The sequence below is a fragment of the Cryptomeria japonica genome, chromosome 2, assembly GCF_030272615.1.
Source record: "Cryptomeria japonica chromosome 2, Sugi_1.0, whole genome shotgun sequence".
Lineage (NCBI taxonomy): Eukaryota > Viridiplantae > Streptophyta > Pinopsida > Cupressales > Cupressaceae > Cryptomeria > Cryptomeria japonica.
Genome location: NC_081406.1, coordinates 236,658,819 through 236,679,483, shown reverse-complemented (window position 1 = coordinate 236,679,483; position 20,665 = coordinate 236,658,819). Strand labels below are relative to the sequence as shown.

The window sequence follows — 20,665 nt, the reverse complement described above, 5'->3', positions numbered from 1 at the left end:
GTTGGCGTTGTTGGATATGGTTGTTCATGGCTGTTGCTATTATATGTTGTTGTCATTGATTTCAACATATTCCTATGACTTATTCCGGTGAGTTTGGGAAGATCTTCTAATCCGGTTTTGTAGTTTGGGATGATCTTGTGTATCTTCATTTCAGATGGTTCATGATTTGGTGCTCCACAAGTTATCTTTCTTTGTGGCAGTTGCTAATTGGTTGTGTTCTGAGCTTTTAGATGTTGATTGATGAAGATTTGATTTAAGTGGTGCTAGTGTAGCTGTTGGTGATGGTTCTAACGTGCTTGCTAGTGTTTCCTAGTCGTGTCCTATTTGTTTTAGTGACCCACATTGATTGTTGTGTGAGTTTTTGGTGGTTTTCATCAACCAGTGATGATTTTTGTACTACGCGGTATTTTTGGTGGTGTAGCGTGTTGCGGTTGATCTTGGCATGATTTTTGGTGGATACGATCATTCAGGAATTTGAATTAGGTCCATGCTATGTGATGTAAATCCTTTTATTGGTTCGATGGTTGATCCTAGTATCGTGTAATGCAATTTATGTAATTATGAGTTGAGAGTTGAGGCTTTAGCTGACCTTGTTATCAAGGTTGATATATATATAGTGAGTTATTCACTTATTTTTGGTATTGGTTTTCTGTCTGAATTATCAAAGAGATATTTTTGTGCGAACAAGTGATTTATCCTTCAGTGTTGAGTTTGTGGTGAGATTGGTGTTGCAGAGTAGACAATTGTGCTTAACCAAAACTGTCATCAAGCATTTGTAGATGCTATCATTGCAGTTCATTTCTTCCGGATTGTACTCTGAATCATATTGTAAGTCAGTGAGATTTCCGTGAGGGTTGTAGCCTTCTGGGCAAATATCTTTTGAGCAGTGACCTCTAGGAAGTGTGCCTGAGTGCATGTGCATTCCCCATTGTAATATTTTCTCATAATACTACAAAGTATCATCTTACTATGGTTAGGTTCCCACCGTGGTTTCCCCAAACTGGGTTTTCCACATCAAAATATTGGTGTTGTGGTGTTAATTTGCTTATTTGTTTATTATTGTATTTTATCAGTTTATGTTTTGGAGTTTAATTTTTTTGTATCTGGTGATGATTGATTCACCCCCCTCTCAATCTTCCTTCTTGACTACTGCTAACATGTTGCTAGATTGGTTTTTGGCTCCTTTTTATTTTTGATATATCTTTTGCAGTTGTTTATTTCGGGTTTTGGATCATGATAAAATCCAAGGGTTTTGGGTCCCTTCAAAACCTAATGTAAGGGGTTTTAGGTCCCCTCAAAACTTGTTTATCCTAATAAAAAACATATGCCTATTGATTACTACTTTAAATTTTTATGTTTTGAAATTGTATTAAGGAGTGAATGTGTGCATAAATGACCCTTTATATTATTATTATTATTTTTGTATATGTTTTTATCAATGATATGGTATTTGTAATTACCACATCTTATAAAATCCAATTCCTACTACATGTTTTTATTGATGTCCACACCAACTTACAAAGTTATGATATGAGGAGAACAAGTTTCTAAGGCCTATTTAACAAACACATGTTTCTCAATATCTAAAATGTGGTGGAAATGGAGTCTTAGTGCAGACCAAGAACTTATTCATTTCAACCATTTCTAATTTTGATTATTTAATTGGGGAACAACCAACTAGGTTCAACTTTAGTCCTAAAGAAGAGGTGGACACTTTGGTTGATTGTTCCTTTTTTAATTTTACTTGATTAAATATGACTATGACTATGCAATATGTAAGACCTAGGTAAAGTGATAGGAAATTGATAACATTCAACATTAATAGTATATATAAAATTAGAAGCCAACATAAAAGTACAAATCTAGAACTAGGAGACAAAGAAGAACCTATGATAGAAATATAGAGTATAATATGCTAGATTATGGAGAAAGGAACAATAGTCTAAAGCTATCTTCATTAATATTAACTTTTGGATTTTGGATTAGGAGGCTATGTAGATCTCTCTCCAAAAACCAACCCAAAGGTGTCAGTAGCTAGAGCAATTTGATACAGGCTAGGAGTTTTTCCTTGTTTGAGGCTTGAGAATGTCTGTCACTATATTTAGTGTGCAATTTTGTAACTCTTAGCTACATTGAATCAATACCCACACACACAAAAAGATGGGAGATTATTGTGATGTATGGGGGATTCTTAAGTCAAAACCTGTGTTGGTGTTTCCACCTCCACTACAACAATCTTAGAGGAAAAGAGAGCTTACCCCTGGTAGGTAAACTTGAAGACCTTTTTAGAAACTATTGAAATGATAAAAGATACCTTTGATATGAATCCATTGCCTTGATGTCTCACACAATGCTTGATGTTTCTTGATGGATTTTAATGTTTGCTTTCATCATGGAGGAACACATATAACTTGATTATAATTGTTGAAACTTGAATTCTTGAATCCTTAATTGCATACTTTTTCTCAATTGCATTGAATAAGCTTGATTGAATGCTCAATTGATTTTTTAATAGATGTGTGCGATATGATAGATATGTTCAAATGAGAGAGGGGATTGTATTTTTATGTAACTTGCATATTTTTGGGTTTAATTTTTGGTTAAGGCCAACATTGGGGAACACTTTATCACTACTCACAAAGCTACCCATTTTGATTTCAAATTTGGGGCCAAAATACTTGTATAGTGGCATTAGGTGCCCTAGTCTCAACATTCTAGGTTAGAAAAAGGTCATTGAGTAGGATTGCATTGAAATTCTAGAAACAGTCCTAAAACTGAGGTCAATCAAACATGAATCGAGAATATTATGAATAACAACCAAAGTGAGTCCAAAGTGAGTGTGAAATAGTAGAGGTATACAAATTACTACACTATAATATTAAAATTAAAATATTCAACCACGGAGTAAAAATTTCATGAAACATGACCATGTTAATATAATATGCATATAACTAATGTCAAGACTAGTAACTATTATGCACATGTTTTCTAATAACCCAAAAATCCAATCACTATGCCAAAAAATATTTGCAAGCAACACATTAAGATTTATATTCATTGCTATATCTTATTTTTGGATTAATACTATAATACCCAAAAAATATAATGGGAAACCAAATATTGAGTTCATATTTGATTAATAGGAATTTTGAGAAAATGTTTTAAGGTTATTTAATTTTGTTTAAATAATTAATTAAATAATTTTCTTCATTCATATTATTTTTTGTTATCATCTTGATGTTTGTAAAGGAGTTGATTAAGGTGTGATATTTGACAAGATCAATATGGCCTATGAGGTAACCCTACAATTAACCTTTTTGATAGTTTATAGAGTAATGTCCACGTCTACAAATAACTAAGGAAGATGAGTATTACATTGCCAAGAGTTACATGTGGTGTCATCTATGGAGACAATGGAGGATTTCAAGCTAATTACCCCAGTAGAGATTATTTTAATCATAAATTAACTATTTCATATAATTATTATCAATTTATAAAATTATTTTTATGATTTGATCATGTAATTACTTTCACATGAAAACCCCTTAAGACTTCCAATGTTGTTGTAACATCCCTTGTAATAAAATATTTATAATGTATACATCTTATATTTTTTTTTTGGCTTAGCATGTTAGGATAAATATTGCAATAAATAATCATCCTATTAGTTGCTCCATTTCCCCTTAGGATTACAAAATCAAATTTTATTATCTAAAGCATTTTTTGTGTTCCCTAATTATTATTGTAAATAACACTGTATAAATTGTGACATTTTTTACTTTTTTAAAAAACTTAATACACATTTATTTATATTTCTAAATTTATCTTTATAAAAAAAAAATTCTATGTATTTTTCAATTGCAATAAAAGTATTTAAATAATTTAGACAACTTTCTGCTGTTAATTAAAATAATAGATATTTTACCAAGTTCTTTATAATTAATGCATAATATTTTATTGGTTTCAAGGATTGTGAAAGTATTTGTGGGCAATTCTAATCCATAAAGATCTCATAAACTATTAAATGGACATATCAAGAGATATCATTAATGATTATTTTGAGTAGGAAAAAAAATTAGATCCTCTATATTTAAAATATTATTTGAATTTAGAAAATCTAAGTGATAATGTTTTTATATTGTAGACATTATATTATAGAAACTTGATACTTGTTATGAATCTAGATTGTATCTAAATCACACATGTTCTTCTATGTCAATCTATAAAAATGTGTACAAATAATCAAAGGCAACACTTTTTGGTCATTCATATGAGAGTAAGATAATCAATGAAATATAGGCTTCCTATTACGTCAATTATATTATTTTCTTTGGTAAATAGAATTGCTTTGGTTTGGAATGTTCAAAGAAGGTAATATGAGATTATATACTTAATTATATTCTTTGATAATAAATTAATTCTAGTAAAGGCCTCTATAAATATAAACATGTAGAATTAAATTTTATAAGGTTTATACTTATCGACTTAATGTAGCAAATATAGTCAAGGATTAAAAAAAAAATTAATATATGTAAAATCATGAGAAGGTGATGGTAGAATATGTGTATAGAGTTGGATTAAGTTTAGGAATAATGTATTGATACATGTGGATTTAAGATAATTGCAAAAAACTATATAAAAATTTAGACAAATTAAAAGTGTACGAGAAATATTTGACTTTACAATTGAATCTTTTTTTTTTAAAATAAAAGTGGGCATGCCACTAAACTATTTTTTACTTATTCAAAATATACTTTTTTACAACAGGTTCAAAGGGCATACCGACAGGAAAGAACCCATAAGAAAACCTTTGGTTATGACCCTTAAAAAGAAAAAACTGACCAAAGATCCCCATACAAAAGCAGTCTAAATCCACCTTTTTGATAGATTTTCAAATATGCCAATCCCCCACCCTAAATCCTACAAAATATTGAGGATATATAATCAGCCCCTCTAAGGGAAGATACAATAATCTGCAACATATGAGTTCTTTCAATGCAATATATATGCAAATCAATTCCAAACCAAAATGCACAGGAAACTCCAAGTGCCATACTCCCCACACCATCTTTCATCCTGCCAAAAAAGAATGTCAAATAGAAATTGTTGAAGAAAGCATAATTGTATCATAATTCAATACCAAGAAGTTGAGCTTTCCTCCGAGGGAATGCCTGAAAAATTAGGAGGAACAACATGTAGTGGAGCTGCAAGGAGAGGAGGAGTAGATGAAACAAAACAAAAATTTAGCACATCGAGAGCCCTATTCACAATCTGAGGAGAAACAAAATCTAATGGCTTTTCCAAACCTTTCAAAGCATCATCAATCCTATCACATATTAACACACCATTAGGCAAATAACCCACATCAAACATGTAATTATCCAAAGCTGACTCAAAATTATCCAAAATGTGAAATGTGCGAGGTAGAGATGAAAAGACAAGCATCAAATAAAACTACACATACGTCGCCATCCCTTAATCATTATCATTAACCATCCTTACTAGTTACATCAGAAGGTAACCATATTCATTTCCAATGTACACTTACCACTTAACCATAATGCAAAGCAAAGATGATATGACAAGCATCAAATAAAAACCACACACACACCGCCGCCCCTTAATCATTACCACTATCCATCCTTACTAGTTATGTCAAAAGATAACCAAACATTATAAAAATGAAGGAGAAGCCTTCACTTACCATGTAAGCTTACCTCTTTTACTTCAAATATTCCAAAACCAAGGAAGGGATCTCTTCCAAGCTTAACTCTTGCATATTAGCATCACTGTCAATGGCTAAGTTAGCCAAGAAATATGCAATCTTATTCACTTCTCTATAACAGTGGGAAATCAAGAAGGAATCAAAAAAATCTATTTTTTGTAAAATATGATAAAGTATATATTGTAATTGCCAACAGTTCGACTTCTTTTTCATGACACTTTGAATAATAACCATATAATCACCTTCAATTATTGAGTCCTTAATTCCTAGAGATATAGCCATATCCAAACCAAAAGACAAAGCATATAATTTTGCACAGTTGTTAGTCTTGAAACCAATCACATGACAACGAGCCTAAATAAATCTTACCTTATGATCATAAATTACCATACCTTCCCCTGCTAGGCCAGGGTTCCCATGAGAAGCTCCATCAAAATTCAATTTAAAGTTCCCTTAAGGAGTAGGTTTCCAGCTGCCAAAATTTCTCTTACTTATAGCATTAGTCTTATTCAAAATAGATCCATGAGTAGGTAAAACTAATAACATCTTCCAGACTCGAGTTACCCTACTATCCCAATGAGAAAAAGAGGTAAGATTTTCCAAATTCTTATAAATAAAAGACAAAGCAACTTCAGAGATGGAAGATTCAATCCTCAATAAAACCTCAGCCAAGGGAGAACTTGTTTGTTTGAAAATCCTATTATTACGCTCTAACCAAATATTCCAAATCACAATAGATGAAGAAATAATCCAAAGACATGCATAAAGATATGAAGCAAACAGGAGAGGCCAGGATCTGAAGTGGGAAAGGAGATCCTTACCAATAACAAAGGATAGATTTATCTTTTCAAGCAACCTTTGCCAACAAGCATAGGCAAAATCACCAGCCTGTCCAACCTCAAACCTGTAAGGACCCTATCCTGCACTGCTAACCAAGCAAAAGCACCAGCCTTTGGGAGACAAGCCATATGCTAAAATAGCTTGCATGGCCAAGTAGATAAATCTTTAGCAACCAAGAGAGAATTATAGTCATCCTTAACTGTTTACTTACTAGAGAAGTTCACCCTCAGCATTAGAAATAATTATTACTCTCTCTCCCAACTGCTTTTCATATTCCAATTTCACATTTTGATCAATATCTAAAAACTCAATTGATTTCCATCTTGCCACCTTAAGATTTCCACTATACTCAATCTCAAAATGATCTGCCACAAAAACACCCCAAAGGGAAGAAAGAGTGGAAATTAAAGGAGACCAATCCCTTGTATTCACCAGAGGGGGATGTCCATTCCAAACTTCCTCCCAAAATTTGACCTTCCTACCATTATGAACAATCCATGAGAGATGAGGCAAAATCACTGATCTACATTTACATAGAAAATTCCAAATAGCTGAACCAGATGGTAAATTTGAAACTTTAAAAACATCCTCTCTTGGTCTATTATTTAAATATTTAGCAAACATAATTTGTGCCCAAAAAGAGATCGGTCTCTCATACAATTTCCAAACCAGCTTAGCACCTAAGGCTAAATTCTGACTTTCCCGACTCCTAATACCTGTGCCCCCAAGGTCTTTAGGTAAAAAAACTTATACCATTCTACCAGAGGGAGTTTCTTCTTACCATCTTTATTATTACTCCAAAGGAAGGACCTAAGAGTATCCTGCAAACTAACAATAGCTTCTTTTGGAGACTGCAAAACAAACATGAGATAAATAGGAACAACATTTAGGACAAACTTAATAAGAAAAATCTTACTAGCCAAATTTAACCATCTATGATTCCAAGATAAAATCCTTCTAGAGATAACTGAAATAATCTTATCCCAAAACTCTCGTTTATCCTGCTTAATGAAGAAAGGTATACCAAGATAAGAACAAGGAAGATTTCCAGATCCAAATCCCCAAAAAATATTCAATCTATCTTGAACCAATTGTGAAGTATGAAGGAAAAAATTATTTGAATTATCAACATTTACTTTCTGACTGGAAAAGGATGCATAATTCTATATTATCCCCTTTATCACTCTTGCCTCACCCAAAGAAGCCTGACCAAATAAAAGGGTATCATTTGCAAAAAAAAATGGGAAATGCTTTGTGGAACATTCTGAACCCTAATTCCCTTCCAAAGTCCTCCCAGCTTAGCGGCTCTAATAGCCCAACTGAATGTTTCAGTGAGGAGAATGAACAAGAAGGGAGACAAGGGATCCCCCTACCTCAAACCCCTAGAGGAGGAGAAAAACCCACAAGAGGAGCCATTAATTAAAATCGAGAACCTTGCAGAAGAAATACAAGCACGAATCCAATTGACCCATGCCTTGGAAAATCCCAATTTAAGTAGAACAACACACAAAGCCCCCCATTCTACTCTATAATATGCCTTCATCATATCTAATTTGAGGATCATGGTTGAGATTCTCTGAGTAGAAATAGAATGCAGAACCTCATGTGCCACTATAGCTCCCTCTGCTATCTCCCTTCCAGGAACAAAGTCACCTTGTTCTAAAGAAATGACCCTAGCCAGAATTTTAGCCAACCTTAAAGAAACAGCCTTAGTAAAAATCTTCTACAAAGTGTTACATAAAGCAATAGGGCAAAAATCAGCAAATGTCTTAGTAACCTCTTTTTTAGGAATAATTGCAATCATTGTAGTATTAAGCTCTTTCAAAATTCACCTATTCCTTCTAGCTTCCTCAAGGGCCAATAAAACTTCATTTCCCACAAAATCCCAACATTTCTAAAAAAATAAAGGAGTAAAACCATCCGGTCTCGGAGCCTTATCAGGGTTCATTGCAAAAACAACATTCTTAACTTCATCCAAAGAAAACTGAGACATCAGCATTTTATTATCTTCTGAAGATACCAAAGAAGGGATATTAGAAGAAATGTTATTATGAAGATCTCCATGCTCCGAAGATAATAGTGACTTAAAAAACCTAACTTCCTCTGCAACAAAATCCTCCCGGTCTGTTAATAGTTTGTCATTTGGACACTCAATACAAGATATCCTATTCCTACTTCTCTTAATTTTTGTTGAAGAGTGAATTTTTTTTGTATTTCTATCACCATCTGAAAGCCAATCCTCCCTTGATTTCTATCTCCAATAGATTTCTTCTCTGGTCAAAACTTCTTCAAGCTCTTCATTTAGAAACTTTAGTTCATAAAAAACAAGTGGCACCATACCATGTTGAATCACATGTGAATTAAGACATTCAATCATATCTTGAATCCTCTATTTTTCCTGAAAGATGTTCTTAAAATGCAAGCTATTCCATTCTCTAATGTTCAATTTCAAAAAACTTAACTTCTTAGCAATCTAAAACATTCGGGATCTAGAACAATAAGGAGCAAAATTCCACCATTTTTTGAGCAAAGGCAAAAAGGAAGAATCTCTAAACCACATAGGTTCAAATTTAAAAGATGACTTAAAAGTAGCTTTGTCTTCCAAAATTGATAGGGAAATTGGAAAATGATCTGACCCTGAAACTGGTAGAATAGAGGAAAAAAAATCAAATCCTGAATCAATCCAAATATCTGATAACAAAAACTGGTCTAACCTTTTTGCAATCTGTGAAAAATCTCTTCTCATATTTGTCCATGTGAAAAACCCATTCTGAAACTGACAGTCAAAAAGACTCATGTCCTTAATGAACTTCCCAAAGTCTTCCATGATTTTTTTATTAGGGAGAATACCTCCTTTCTTTTCTCCCAAATTAGTGATAGCATTAAAATTCCCCCCAAAGATTATAAAAGGACCATGCCTTAAAGGGGTGGAAATCCTCTTAAGCTCTTCCCATAATTTAATCTTCCTTTGAATACCAGATAGAGCATAAATATTAAAAATCCAAAACTTAACCTCTGAAAACTTGCTTTTAACTAAGGCCAACATCCAATTTACAGTAGAGGCAACTAACTCAACCTCAATGTTATAGTTATTCCAAAGCAATGCCAAACCCCCTAACACACCATAAGCTAGAGAGGAGAGGAAATCCCACCTTCTCCAAGAAGAAAAAACCAAATCAGTAGACTCCTTTGACAATTTTGTCTCTTGTGACATGAAAATATCACACTTAACTAGGTCTATTTGGGACTTAATTAAGCACCTCTTGTTAGGGGCATTTAATCCCCTAACATTACAAGATATAATTCTCATCTCTCAAGGGGAGACCGAGGCTCCCCTCTTTCCTTTAGATGAAGAAGGCTTCCCTTCTCCAAAACTACTATGAAGATTACACTTCACAGCCCCCGACCTAGTGACAGGAGGGCTATTGATAGACCTCTTACTCCTCTTACCTTGAAGAGTAAAACTTGCTTTTATAGTGCTACCAAGAGAAACCAAATGCTTCCCTTTCCCATCACCAAGAGAAAGAGACAAAGTCTGCTGAATCCCAGCATAAATTTCCAATTGAGTCTTCTGATTTTTTGGAGGCCTACCCCTACCAGGAGAAACCATAGGAAGACCTAATTAGAGTAGTTTGGACAATTGGTAAACTCTTACTTGACTTAGGAGAAGTCATGACTAGATTATCGATGATGCCCACTTCTATTCAAGCCAAAACCTCAAAAGGATTAGCAGGTGCAAAGATAGGAAGGGTCGATTTAATTCCCCCCAGGTTATTCTTAATGGAACAGATAACCCTATTCTTAATGTCCTCATCCATCTGATGCTCATGATCTTTAAAAAGATCATTTACTTGCTGAACCATATTTTCATCAAACACAATAACAGGAATGTCCCCCGACTGAATATTATTTCCTAAGGTGGCGTTATTATCCACATTCACATCAACATGTTGCAAAGAATTATTAGACACTAATCCTTTGACTTGTTGATTGAGGGTACCATCATCAGGAAACCCTAGAGAAGAAGACCCAACATTAGATTCTAGAACAACCCCATCATTCTTAGCTAAAATATGAACACTCCCCTGGGAGTCCTTACCCTCTAAATATTCTTTTGGCTTCTCAGAACAAACAAGATTCCCACCACCATCATTTGGTGATAATAAATGAGAGACATTATCCAACAAATTCGAGGTATTGATATTTGGAAGCAATTCTTCCACATTGTTACCCCCCAAAACCACAATATTCTAGTGAGAGGTTACCATCTTATCCTTACTTGCAAATAACCCTATAGACTCTGGATTGTGAGACACAACATAATCCTCTCGCTACCCAACATCCCTCATAACCTAGTTAACCTCAGAAGCAGTGAGAACTTTCCCTATGGAACCATTAACTACAGTTTGTCCAGAAATGGATTATCTTTACTACCCAAACAAGGTTCTGCCTTATCTAGAATAGAGGATTTCGAGAAATCCATAAGCAAAGGAGCATCCAATTGCAAGGATGTTTTACCACTCTTTCTCTAGCTTATTAATTGGTTGTCTCCAGAGACCCTCATGAGATTCGATGTTACAGGTCTGAGGGAAAACATTATTAGGGTTAGTTAGAACACAAATTTCTACCAGAACCTCCCCCTCCACAAAATCAAATCTAGATGATAAGAAAGAACCACAAGTATTACCAATTTGTTCCAAAACTTCTAGGTTCATAAATTCAAACGGTAATTTGGGCGAGCCAAACTAGAAAGGAGCTAATTTAAAACTTGACCAAGAAGGAACATAAAATGGTTTCCAAGCTGAAACAAACACTAAATTTTTACCAAACTAGTAATGTGAAGATTTTAAAACTTCATCCCTAATAGAAGAAGAGTTAAAAATAATAATAAATGCATTTGCAGAGAGTAATTGAAAATATCGCATATCAGTCCATTTTTTCTGCAATTTATGATGAAATTTAGATAAACTAGTTGTATCCCGCCATATTTCCCCAGAAATAGCATGTGTATGCAACCAACGAGCTTTGAAATCCACATAAGAATCAAGTAAATCAATGCATGGAACATGAGAACATACCTATGAAGATGACCCACCTCCTAAATCAGAGCCGATTTGATTTTCACTTACCTTATCCTCTTTTCCTCATGTAAAAGATTCCCTTACCTTATCCCCCCTTTGATGTGATGAAGATAGCTCAAGCAGGTTACTGTTAGATTGTTTCTCCACTGTCTTTTCATCAACGTTCAGCCGAGGGACCCTATTTGCCTCGTTTACAAATGAAAACTTCACAACCTTAGCATAGGAAACCTGTCCTCCCAGCTTTGTAGATTGTTTTCCCGAAAGCTCCATGAAGCGATTTTCAATAAGCTTTTGCCTCGAACCCTGACCAAGATGCCTACAATCCAAAAATCTTTTCTGCCCTTCACCAGATTTGTCCATACTCCACCAATTTCCCCTGTTTGGACCTCTGAAAAAACCCCGAAAATACTTGGAGACCGACCTGAAATTCCTTGTGTCTACCCTCAACCAGTTCTGCACCACCATATTCACCCATTTACCCTTCGTAAAGACCAGCTGTGGGACATGCGGTTGGTCTTCCCAACCCACATCGGCCCATGCACCAACAACCCTATTTTCGCCCATATCGAGTGAGAAATTGCAGAGTAAAAATACCTTTAAGATTGATGTCGACAGAAGACTTTACAATTGAATCTTGTTATGATAAAGTTTATTTAATATATTATTTGATGTTGACCAATAAGAATGATATCTAACTACAACTAACTAGTAATATTTCACACATTCTCTTGTATGAACTTTTTAACAAACCAAAGCACCCACTTTCCAACATAATCCTTTTTGAAGAATGAATTAATAACCATATGCACAATTTAATATATTTCCTAAGTAGTTATCCGATGACTACTATTACCACATGTTTATAATCAAGCTGGCTTGTTTATAGAGTTTATATTAAAAAAAATCAAGTTATAAAACATCTTTAAAGGTCATATATAGAATAATTTTTTTTTCCTAGTTTTATTTTATTTTAGAATTAATCACCTACCTTTCACTTTACCCATCTAATTCACATTTGGTGGCATATTATCAACTTGTATTAAGATGGGGTCTTTACATTCATCAAATAATACTAGATCATAAAAGTTTATTGGGTGTGCAATTTTCACTTCTTCTTTTTTCGAGGTAAACATCAATGTGAAATGGAGAAGCATGTACAAGATACTAAAGAGTGTTGATTGTCATTTGATTAAAAAATGTGGAACAACTTTGAGCTACGAAGATATATGAATCTGGGAGGAAATGGATGTATCAAGGATTGCTAAACTAATTTGTTTGGGTTATGTTTGATTCATAATTCTGAAAGGTTGATAAATAAAAGTTGTTAGATTGACTATTTATCCTTTTCCAGACATGTCAAATGGTTCCTATTATGGAATTATATTTAGTTATTTACCAAAAGGTTGTGCCTGCAAACATTGATCAAAAAGCAGATGAAGTTGTTAATGATTCTATAATGGTTCCATTCTATTTTGAGATTGACAATAATATTGTAACTTTCATGGGTGAGCCAAAGACATTGAGCAATGCCAAGGAAGAGAACTACTCACAAAAACAAATGATGTAGTAATAAAGTAATCAATTCTAAAGCTAATCATGGATATAGTTTAAAAACCTATTGAGGAGGCAACGATGTAGGGACTAGAACTAGAGAAAGTGAGAGAAAAAGAAGTAGCTTGCAAGTTAGTATTTCAAAGTCTATATCCATATGATCCAAAGTTATAAGCAACAACAATAGATTTAATTGTTGATTTTATTGTTTTGAGATTTCAAGACATCAATAATCATGCAAATAATAGATATAATAAAAAATCGAACAATTCAAAACTATCAATTTGTAACAAAAATTATAATAATTATAAAATGTTCAACATCCCCTTTGAGCCAATGGGTTCAATTGCTATTATAGACCTTCAAATATATAGGTTTCAATAGTTCCAAAGTAGGGAGAGAGATGCGCTTTTTGGTAAGTTGCAATCCTATGGAGAGGGCTTTCTAGAATAGCTCAGCATTGTTGTTAACAATTCTTAAATTTATCTATAATAATGGTTAAGCTTAAAAATTTAAGCTATAAACCTTTAGGAAGCTATTGGTCTCACAGTTCGTTTTAAGCCCCAACTTAAAGACATTCACTTAAATTTTTTTTATGAAATCTCGACTTATTTTTTTATAAACATAAGTAATGCATGTGTTTTATATGTTAATTGTGTTTGACATCAAACTATTGAAATAACTGAATATTGAAATCAAAAGAACATGGGAATATCTTTTTTTATGTGAAATGTTGAAAAGAAAATCAATGCATTGTTTTGACATTAAACTGTTGAAACGAGATAGAAAATTGAAATCAGAAGAACACTCTCCCATTATCAAGGAACGTGGCATGACATTTTCAAGTTCGAGAGAGAAACCCAAAATATGCCACAAGAAATGCGAAGACTACGGAAATCCTGAATATAACATATGAATTCTCGTGCTCCAAAAGTCCAAAATATAACGTGGCATAGTTGGGCTTGGCTACTTTTCCATGGCAGATACTCCAAACTCCAGAATATAACATTACAATCCGAATCTGTTGGAAAAATTGATCAGTCAAGCTTGACATCAGCCCTTCAAGATATGACGTAAGCTAATAGATTGGATCATATCAGCCGTTCAAAATTTGATGGAAATACTATAAATTGGAGTGAATGACAAGCTTCACCATAGCAAAGAGAAAGGCCCTTCTTGCTAAGAAGAATACCTATTATTAGAGAGCCAAAATGTCTCTACAATGGTTGGACAGAAGCTACCACTTCGTAAACCGAGCACGCCGCAGTGTTGCCCAAGTTCCAATCAGTATGGCGTTAATTAAAGATGCTGAAGGCATAACACGGCGCATTGGCAATCATCACCCCAACCTGTGGGATGATGATTTCCTACAATCCCTCTCAAAATCTTATGATGTAAATTACTTTACTGTGTTTTAGTTTCTTAAAAGTTACTGTCCTCATCTATTTTGTCTTATAAGTCTCGATTGGTTTTCTGATCTGTGCAGGATCCCTCTTATGGTGGACGTGCCGAAAAGCTGATTAAGGAGATAAAGGACATGTTCAATGCCCTTCATCTAAACTCTTCATCTGCAGACGATCTCTATCAACGTCTTTCAATGGTGGATGATGTAGAACGCCTTGGAATTGACCGCCATTTTCAGGTGATATCTGCAATCATTTAATCAGAACTCATTTACTCATTTATCTTGCAAGATACATTTAAGAAAGCAAATTCTAAAGAAGAAAAAAGTCATCCACACCTCTTTTTTTTTAATTGTAAAGAAATGATTGATGATTGATATGTAATGTATAAATCTATTATATTAGTTAACTTTTTTCTCATTGTAAGAAAATTCAATACAATATGATTGACTATTGATGATTGATAAATGTGCACTGCATCTATTACACTTACTCTTATCTATAATAACCTTCCAATCTTATTAATTGGATATATGAATACATTAAATTTCATTTTCTTAAAAGTATCAAACATTGATATTAGATATACTTTAGGTTATATTAACAAAGGATGAAATTGTTTCTAACTTGTTGTCATACTAGGTATGTTGCAACAATTCAAAAGTAAAGATGGACAAATTTTTTACTTAGACAATCAATCAAATGAGGAGGAGATAAGGAGCATTCTAAATTTATTTTGAGCTTCACTCATTGCATTTCCTAAGGAGCAAGCTTTGGATGACGCCAAATCCTTTTCTACAGCATATCTAAAACAAGATCTTCAAATTCTCTCAAGGTAAAAAATTCATATCATGTAAGATTTTCTAATTGTTTGAAGAATAAATTTTTCATGATAGAATTTATATTGAAATAGTTAAAAAAATAAGTTGAAATAGTAATGTGTTCGTGTTTTAGATGGTGGACAGAGTCCGGTCTAGCTAAACTAGAGTTTGCTCACCATCACCATGTGGAATTTTATTTTTGGGCAGCTGGAGTGTGTATTGAGCCAAAATATTCTACTTTTAGAATTGGGTTTGCAAAGATGTCTAGCTTTGTCACTTGTTTGGATGATATTTATGACCCTTATGGAACTTTAGATGAACTTAAAATCTTCACAGAAGCCATTAAAAGGTACTTGTTTACTTATATTCATAAGATGGGGTGATATAAATAAAGATATCAAACTATATTATGCTAAATATCTACTTGTTTTTGTAGGGATCATGGCTTCCATGTAAATAACTAACACATTGATGATAATACATTGTAATTTATATTGGGTAGATCGAAGTTGGTTTATTTCTCCATATTTATCATATACTTTTTAAAAATATTTCTATTGATATTAATACATAACAAATATTTTGATTTATTAATATATTGATTGATAGAAAGATAGATGTAGATATTGTGTTAATATATTATTTTGTGCTTTATGAAAGGTGGGATTTAGCATATATGGAAGGACTTCCAGAATTTATGAAGTTGACATTCAAAGCATTTGATGAGGGTGTGAGGGACATGGCTCAAGAGGCTGAAAAATCTCAAGGCAGAGACACACTTGACTATGCGCGTAAAGCTGTATGATTTTATAATATTTTTTTTTGATATGTATAATTAATATTCTATTAGTCAAAGTGTATAGAAAATGATTAAGATATTCGCTTCACTATGTTTAAAAATTTGAAATGCAACTTCAGGGCTATTTAAAAAAGTGAGAACTTAAAATGTATATCTTCAATTCAAATATGAAATAAGTTACAAAATATCTTATGTAGAAAAACACTCTTCTCTCAATTCTATTGATCTATTGACCTCTATTTTTATTGTACATAAAGATAATATTTTTATTATCATTTCTTGTACTTGTTAATCATTATTGATATTAAAACTCTGTATTATCATTTATTTATTTATATTAGGTTACCAAAAAAATATTGTAAATAATGTCATATATTGAGTATGAGGGCCTTTTCCAATTAGTGTGATCTAGGACTTACCTTTTATTTTTATTATTTACCATTCTAAGTTTTTTTCCTTTATTTTTTTTTATCTCCCTAACCTTATATTTTTATTATTTACCATTCTAAGTTTTTATTTCTTTATTTTTAAAGTCTAACCTAATATTTTTAAGTAGTAGACTAGTGATATTCTATGAGTGTCAAATATTAATCTTAGAATTATAGGTGTATATAATAGAAGGTTTACAATGAAAGCAAATTGGTAGGTATGCATGACCTACCGAAATATAATTGTTTAAAAACTAGAATCAAAGAAAAACAACTAAAGTAAGGAGTACATCACCCATCCTATCACTAGGCACATGCTAGTGCACTAGGAGGGAGAGGTGAGTCCTCCTACTAATGAAGAATTTAATAGGGTGACACTTTAAAATGAATGTTAGGGAATTCCTAGCCATCTTGAGGGTATTGTACTACAATAAACAACAATATTTATTATGTAAGTTAATAAAGAAAAAATAACTCCTTGATATACAATATTTATTAGGTAAGTTAATAAAGAAAAAATAACTCCTTGATATGGCCTTACATATTACTAGAATAATTTCTTAAAAGGAAGTAATCCAACCCCTCCACTAAGGAGATGATGATAAAACGCTATTATTGTGCAAGTCATTCCATGAATCATAAAATGATGGTAGCAGTCTTTGAGTAGTACTTTACTAAGAGTGCAAAAAACACTCAGTTTATTGACTAGGTTTGTTAAGCACATAAAAATTATAGTTCCAATTAGTTCGTTTGTGACCATTTATAACGATAAAAATAAGTAAGAATGAAAAAAATTATTATGAAAATAAAACATCGAGCACTTCCATTAAAATAATTCAATTTATACCAATCTAGAGTTAAAAACAAAATAGAACATCTATTGAGAAACTAGAAATTATAACCATGTAATTAGGTGAAGGTGTTGTGGCTTCAAATAAAATAGATTGGTAGGAAATTGATACTAGATTAAATGAAAAAAATAGAAAATAAATCCAGTTTGAGAACTCCATTAATATAGGCAAATCCAAATGAGGTGTTTGAATGATGCCAATATCTAAGAATCTAGGAAACTATCATGACCTAAATGAATGCCATGAAGAAAAAAATCTCAATGAAAGAGAAATTAAATAAGGTGATAAAATAGAATAACAATGGACTAAAAAAATACTTATTCTACAAACCCAAGTGAACGAGAGATATTTATTTCATATCACTTGTCAAGTTATAAAGGATGGAGGAAAAAGGACTCAAAACTTTGTAAAGAAAGTTCAAAATATAATTCTTTGACATAGTTTGAAAATTCCACCAATAATCAAAATATTATATTAAAAAATCAATTTTTATGTTTTGTTTGAAAATAATTTGGATGCACTTAGTCCTAAAACCCATCAAATTCGTTCTTCAATTTCTTACTAAAATAATGTGTAGATTTTGTTTTATATATTTTAACTAATATTTAATTGAAAATATGTTTCTAAATATTAAGTTATTGTTTGTCCTACATTCAAAGGAAACCTAGTGTGAAAGGCGGAACAAATAATACCCATATCTATCTTGTTATGGTTTATAAGATACACTTTAATATAAACATTTTAATTCTTGTGGCAATAAAAATTAAATATTAAAATGTTTTTTTTTTTCTTTTTGGGTAAAAGGTTTAAAGCCTAAATAAATGTTGATATGTTAACTATTCTATTCATAGTTATTTTTACCCTCTAATATATTTTCATTTTTTATAGAGTACTATATTTAATTAATGTTATTCTCTTTACTAGTATCAATAACTATTTTTCCTTGACACAATGGAGGGATTTAAATTTTATCGTTTTAAAAATTTTACGAATATATATTTTTGATTGGTGAACACTCTTTATTGGAGCTATGAAAAAGTGGGGCCACAATGGGGGACCCCATCCCCAAGATTAGGCCAAGGCATTAAAACCTTCCCAATCAACACTAGTGAGTTTTTTTCACCTTCTTCCCTCGTCTGACATCCTCCTTCCTCTTCTTTTCCCTTCTTCTCACCTCCACAATCTTCCTTCCTCCTCTTTGAATCTTCACCTAGTTCTCTAGGAATCAAAAACTATGATATACGAGACCTAAACACCTCTCTCTTATTTTTCAATCCATACTATTGACGTGGCATCTCTCTCCCTCCATCAATCTCTTGCTGCCATTGACCCACCCACCACCATCCTTTCTTTTTTCATTGACCATTCTCCCAAATCCATCCTCTATCACCCATTTATCATCATCCAAACCAGCTCGGGTGGGAATTGAACTTAGAACCCAACATTAACACTAGGCGGACAAGAACCATTGCAGTTCAGGGTCATCCCCAATTTTTTTATGGATATTTGATTTAATATTCATTTTGAATATTATTTTCTATTGTTCTTAGGAATTTAATTAATTTTAAGTATTAATATTAACTTGGAATATTGTTTAAATACAGTGGGAAGTTTATATAGATGCTTACTTTCAAGAAGCAAAGTGGCTTGCTATGGGTTATATACCATCTTTGGAGGAATATTTAGAGAATGGAAAAGTAAGCTCCGAGGCTCATGTTGTGACCTTACAACCTGTACTCTCATTAGATGTTCCCATTTCTAATGATGTTCTTAAAGAAATCGATTATCCATCAAGGTTCAATGAGCTCTTATGCTTAACCCTTAGATTAAGAGGTGACACAAAGAATTTCAAGGTATGCTATAAGTTTAATAATTTAACTTTCAAAATTTCATATTTGTTCATGTAGATGATCAATTGGTTTGATTTAAAAAGAATTATATAAGAAAATTTAGAAAAATATGATACTATTTTTGAAGGCTGAGGTAGATCGTGGAGAAGTGGTATCATGTATAACTTGTTATATGAAAGACCATCCAGGATCTATAGAGGAAGATGCAATGGAGTATCTCAATTATTTCATTGATGAAAAACTCAAAGAACTAAATTGGGAATATTTAAAAACTGATAATGTTCCAATAACTGCCAAGGATCATGCATATGGTTTATCAAAAGGTCTCAAACTTCTCTACAAAGAAAGAGATGGATTTAGTGTTTCAGGCATTGAGACAAAGAATCTTATAACCAAAAACATGATTGAACCAGTTCCTATGTGACTTTTTAATTAGGGTACATATATTTTATTAATAATGGTGTCCTTTGCATGAGCAAGACCAGAGGTTTTCTTTGCCTGGTTCTTTCCTACCGGTGCTCTTTGAACCAGGACTGTAAAATTATATTTCCAAATTAATGAAAATAGAGATTTCCAAAAATGATTAATATGTTTTTTTATTGAGAATTCAAGATTTTGCCTAAGAATTGTAAAAATGATCAAATTAGGAAAATATCATATGTGGAAACATGTCATTAGATATATTCCCACTTTTAAAAAAATATCAAGAATAATTGTGTTCAAAATTTATTTATCATTTTATTTATATTAGATTCATTGGTATATAAAATTGGTAATTATATTATAACCACTAGATTTAAATTTAAATTGCTTATTTAATAATTTTAACAAGGTACTTGAATTAGAAATTCTATTATTCTTTTCTATACAATCTTAGACACTTCATAGTTTTTTATTTTCTTTTTTTCTTTTAATTTTTATATTTGAGTTATGTTGTTTAGATATATTTCATGAAATTCAAATGAGTTAAATGGAAAGATTCCATGTGTTTCAATCTAATATCATATTAATTCAAATTGTGAAAGATTGTAATTAGACTTTCTTGTGCACATTATAGTTTGTTACATGTTTCTTCATGTTCAATTTTTCTTATTCTATTGTGCTTTTCTTTTAACTCTATTTGTTTAGAATCTAATCAAGAAATAGTGGTTATTTGAGGATTTTATCTTCTTGATTAAGTTCTAATGTTATCACTACAAAATAAGATCTCCCCCCCTATCTCTTCATTTTGAATATCTTATATAATTTTATGTATACAATTAGTTTTGGTTCAAATTTGAAGTGTACTTTCATAAATCTAAAACTTGATTCATGGT

The 20,665-nt window shown here is 32.2% G+C and overlaps 1 pseudogene; it reads left to right on the top strand.

Annotated features, from left to right (window-relative positions):
- The first annotated feature begins 14,408 nt into the window (after positions 1-14,408).
- On the top strand, positions 14,409-19,879 carry LOC131046585 (alpha pinene synthase, chloroplastic-like; annotated as a pseudogene).
- The last annotated feature ends 786 nt before the right edge of the window (positions 19,880-20,665 follow it).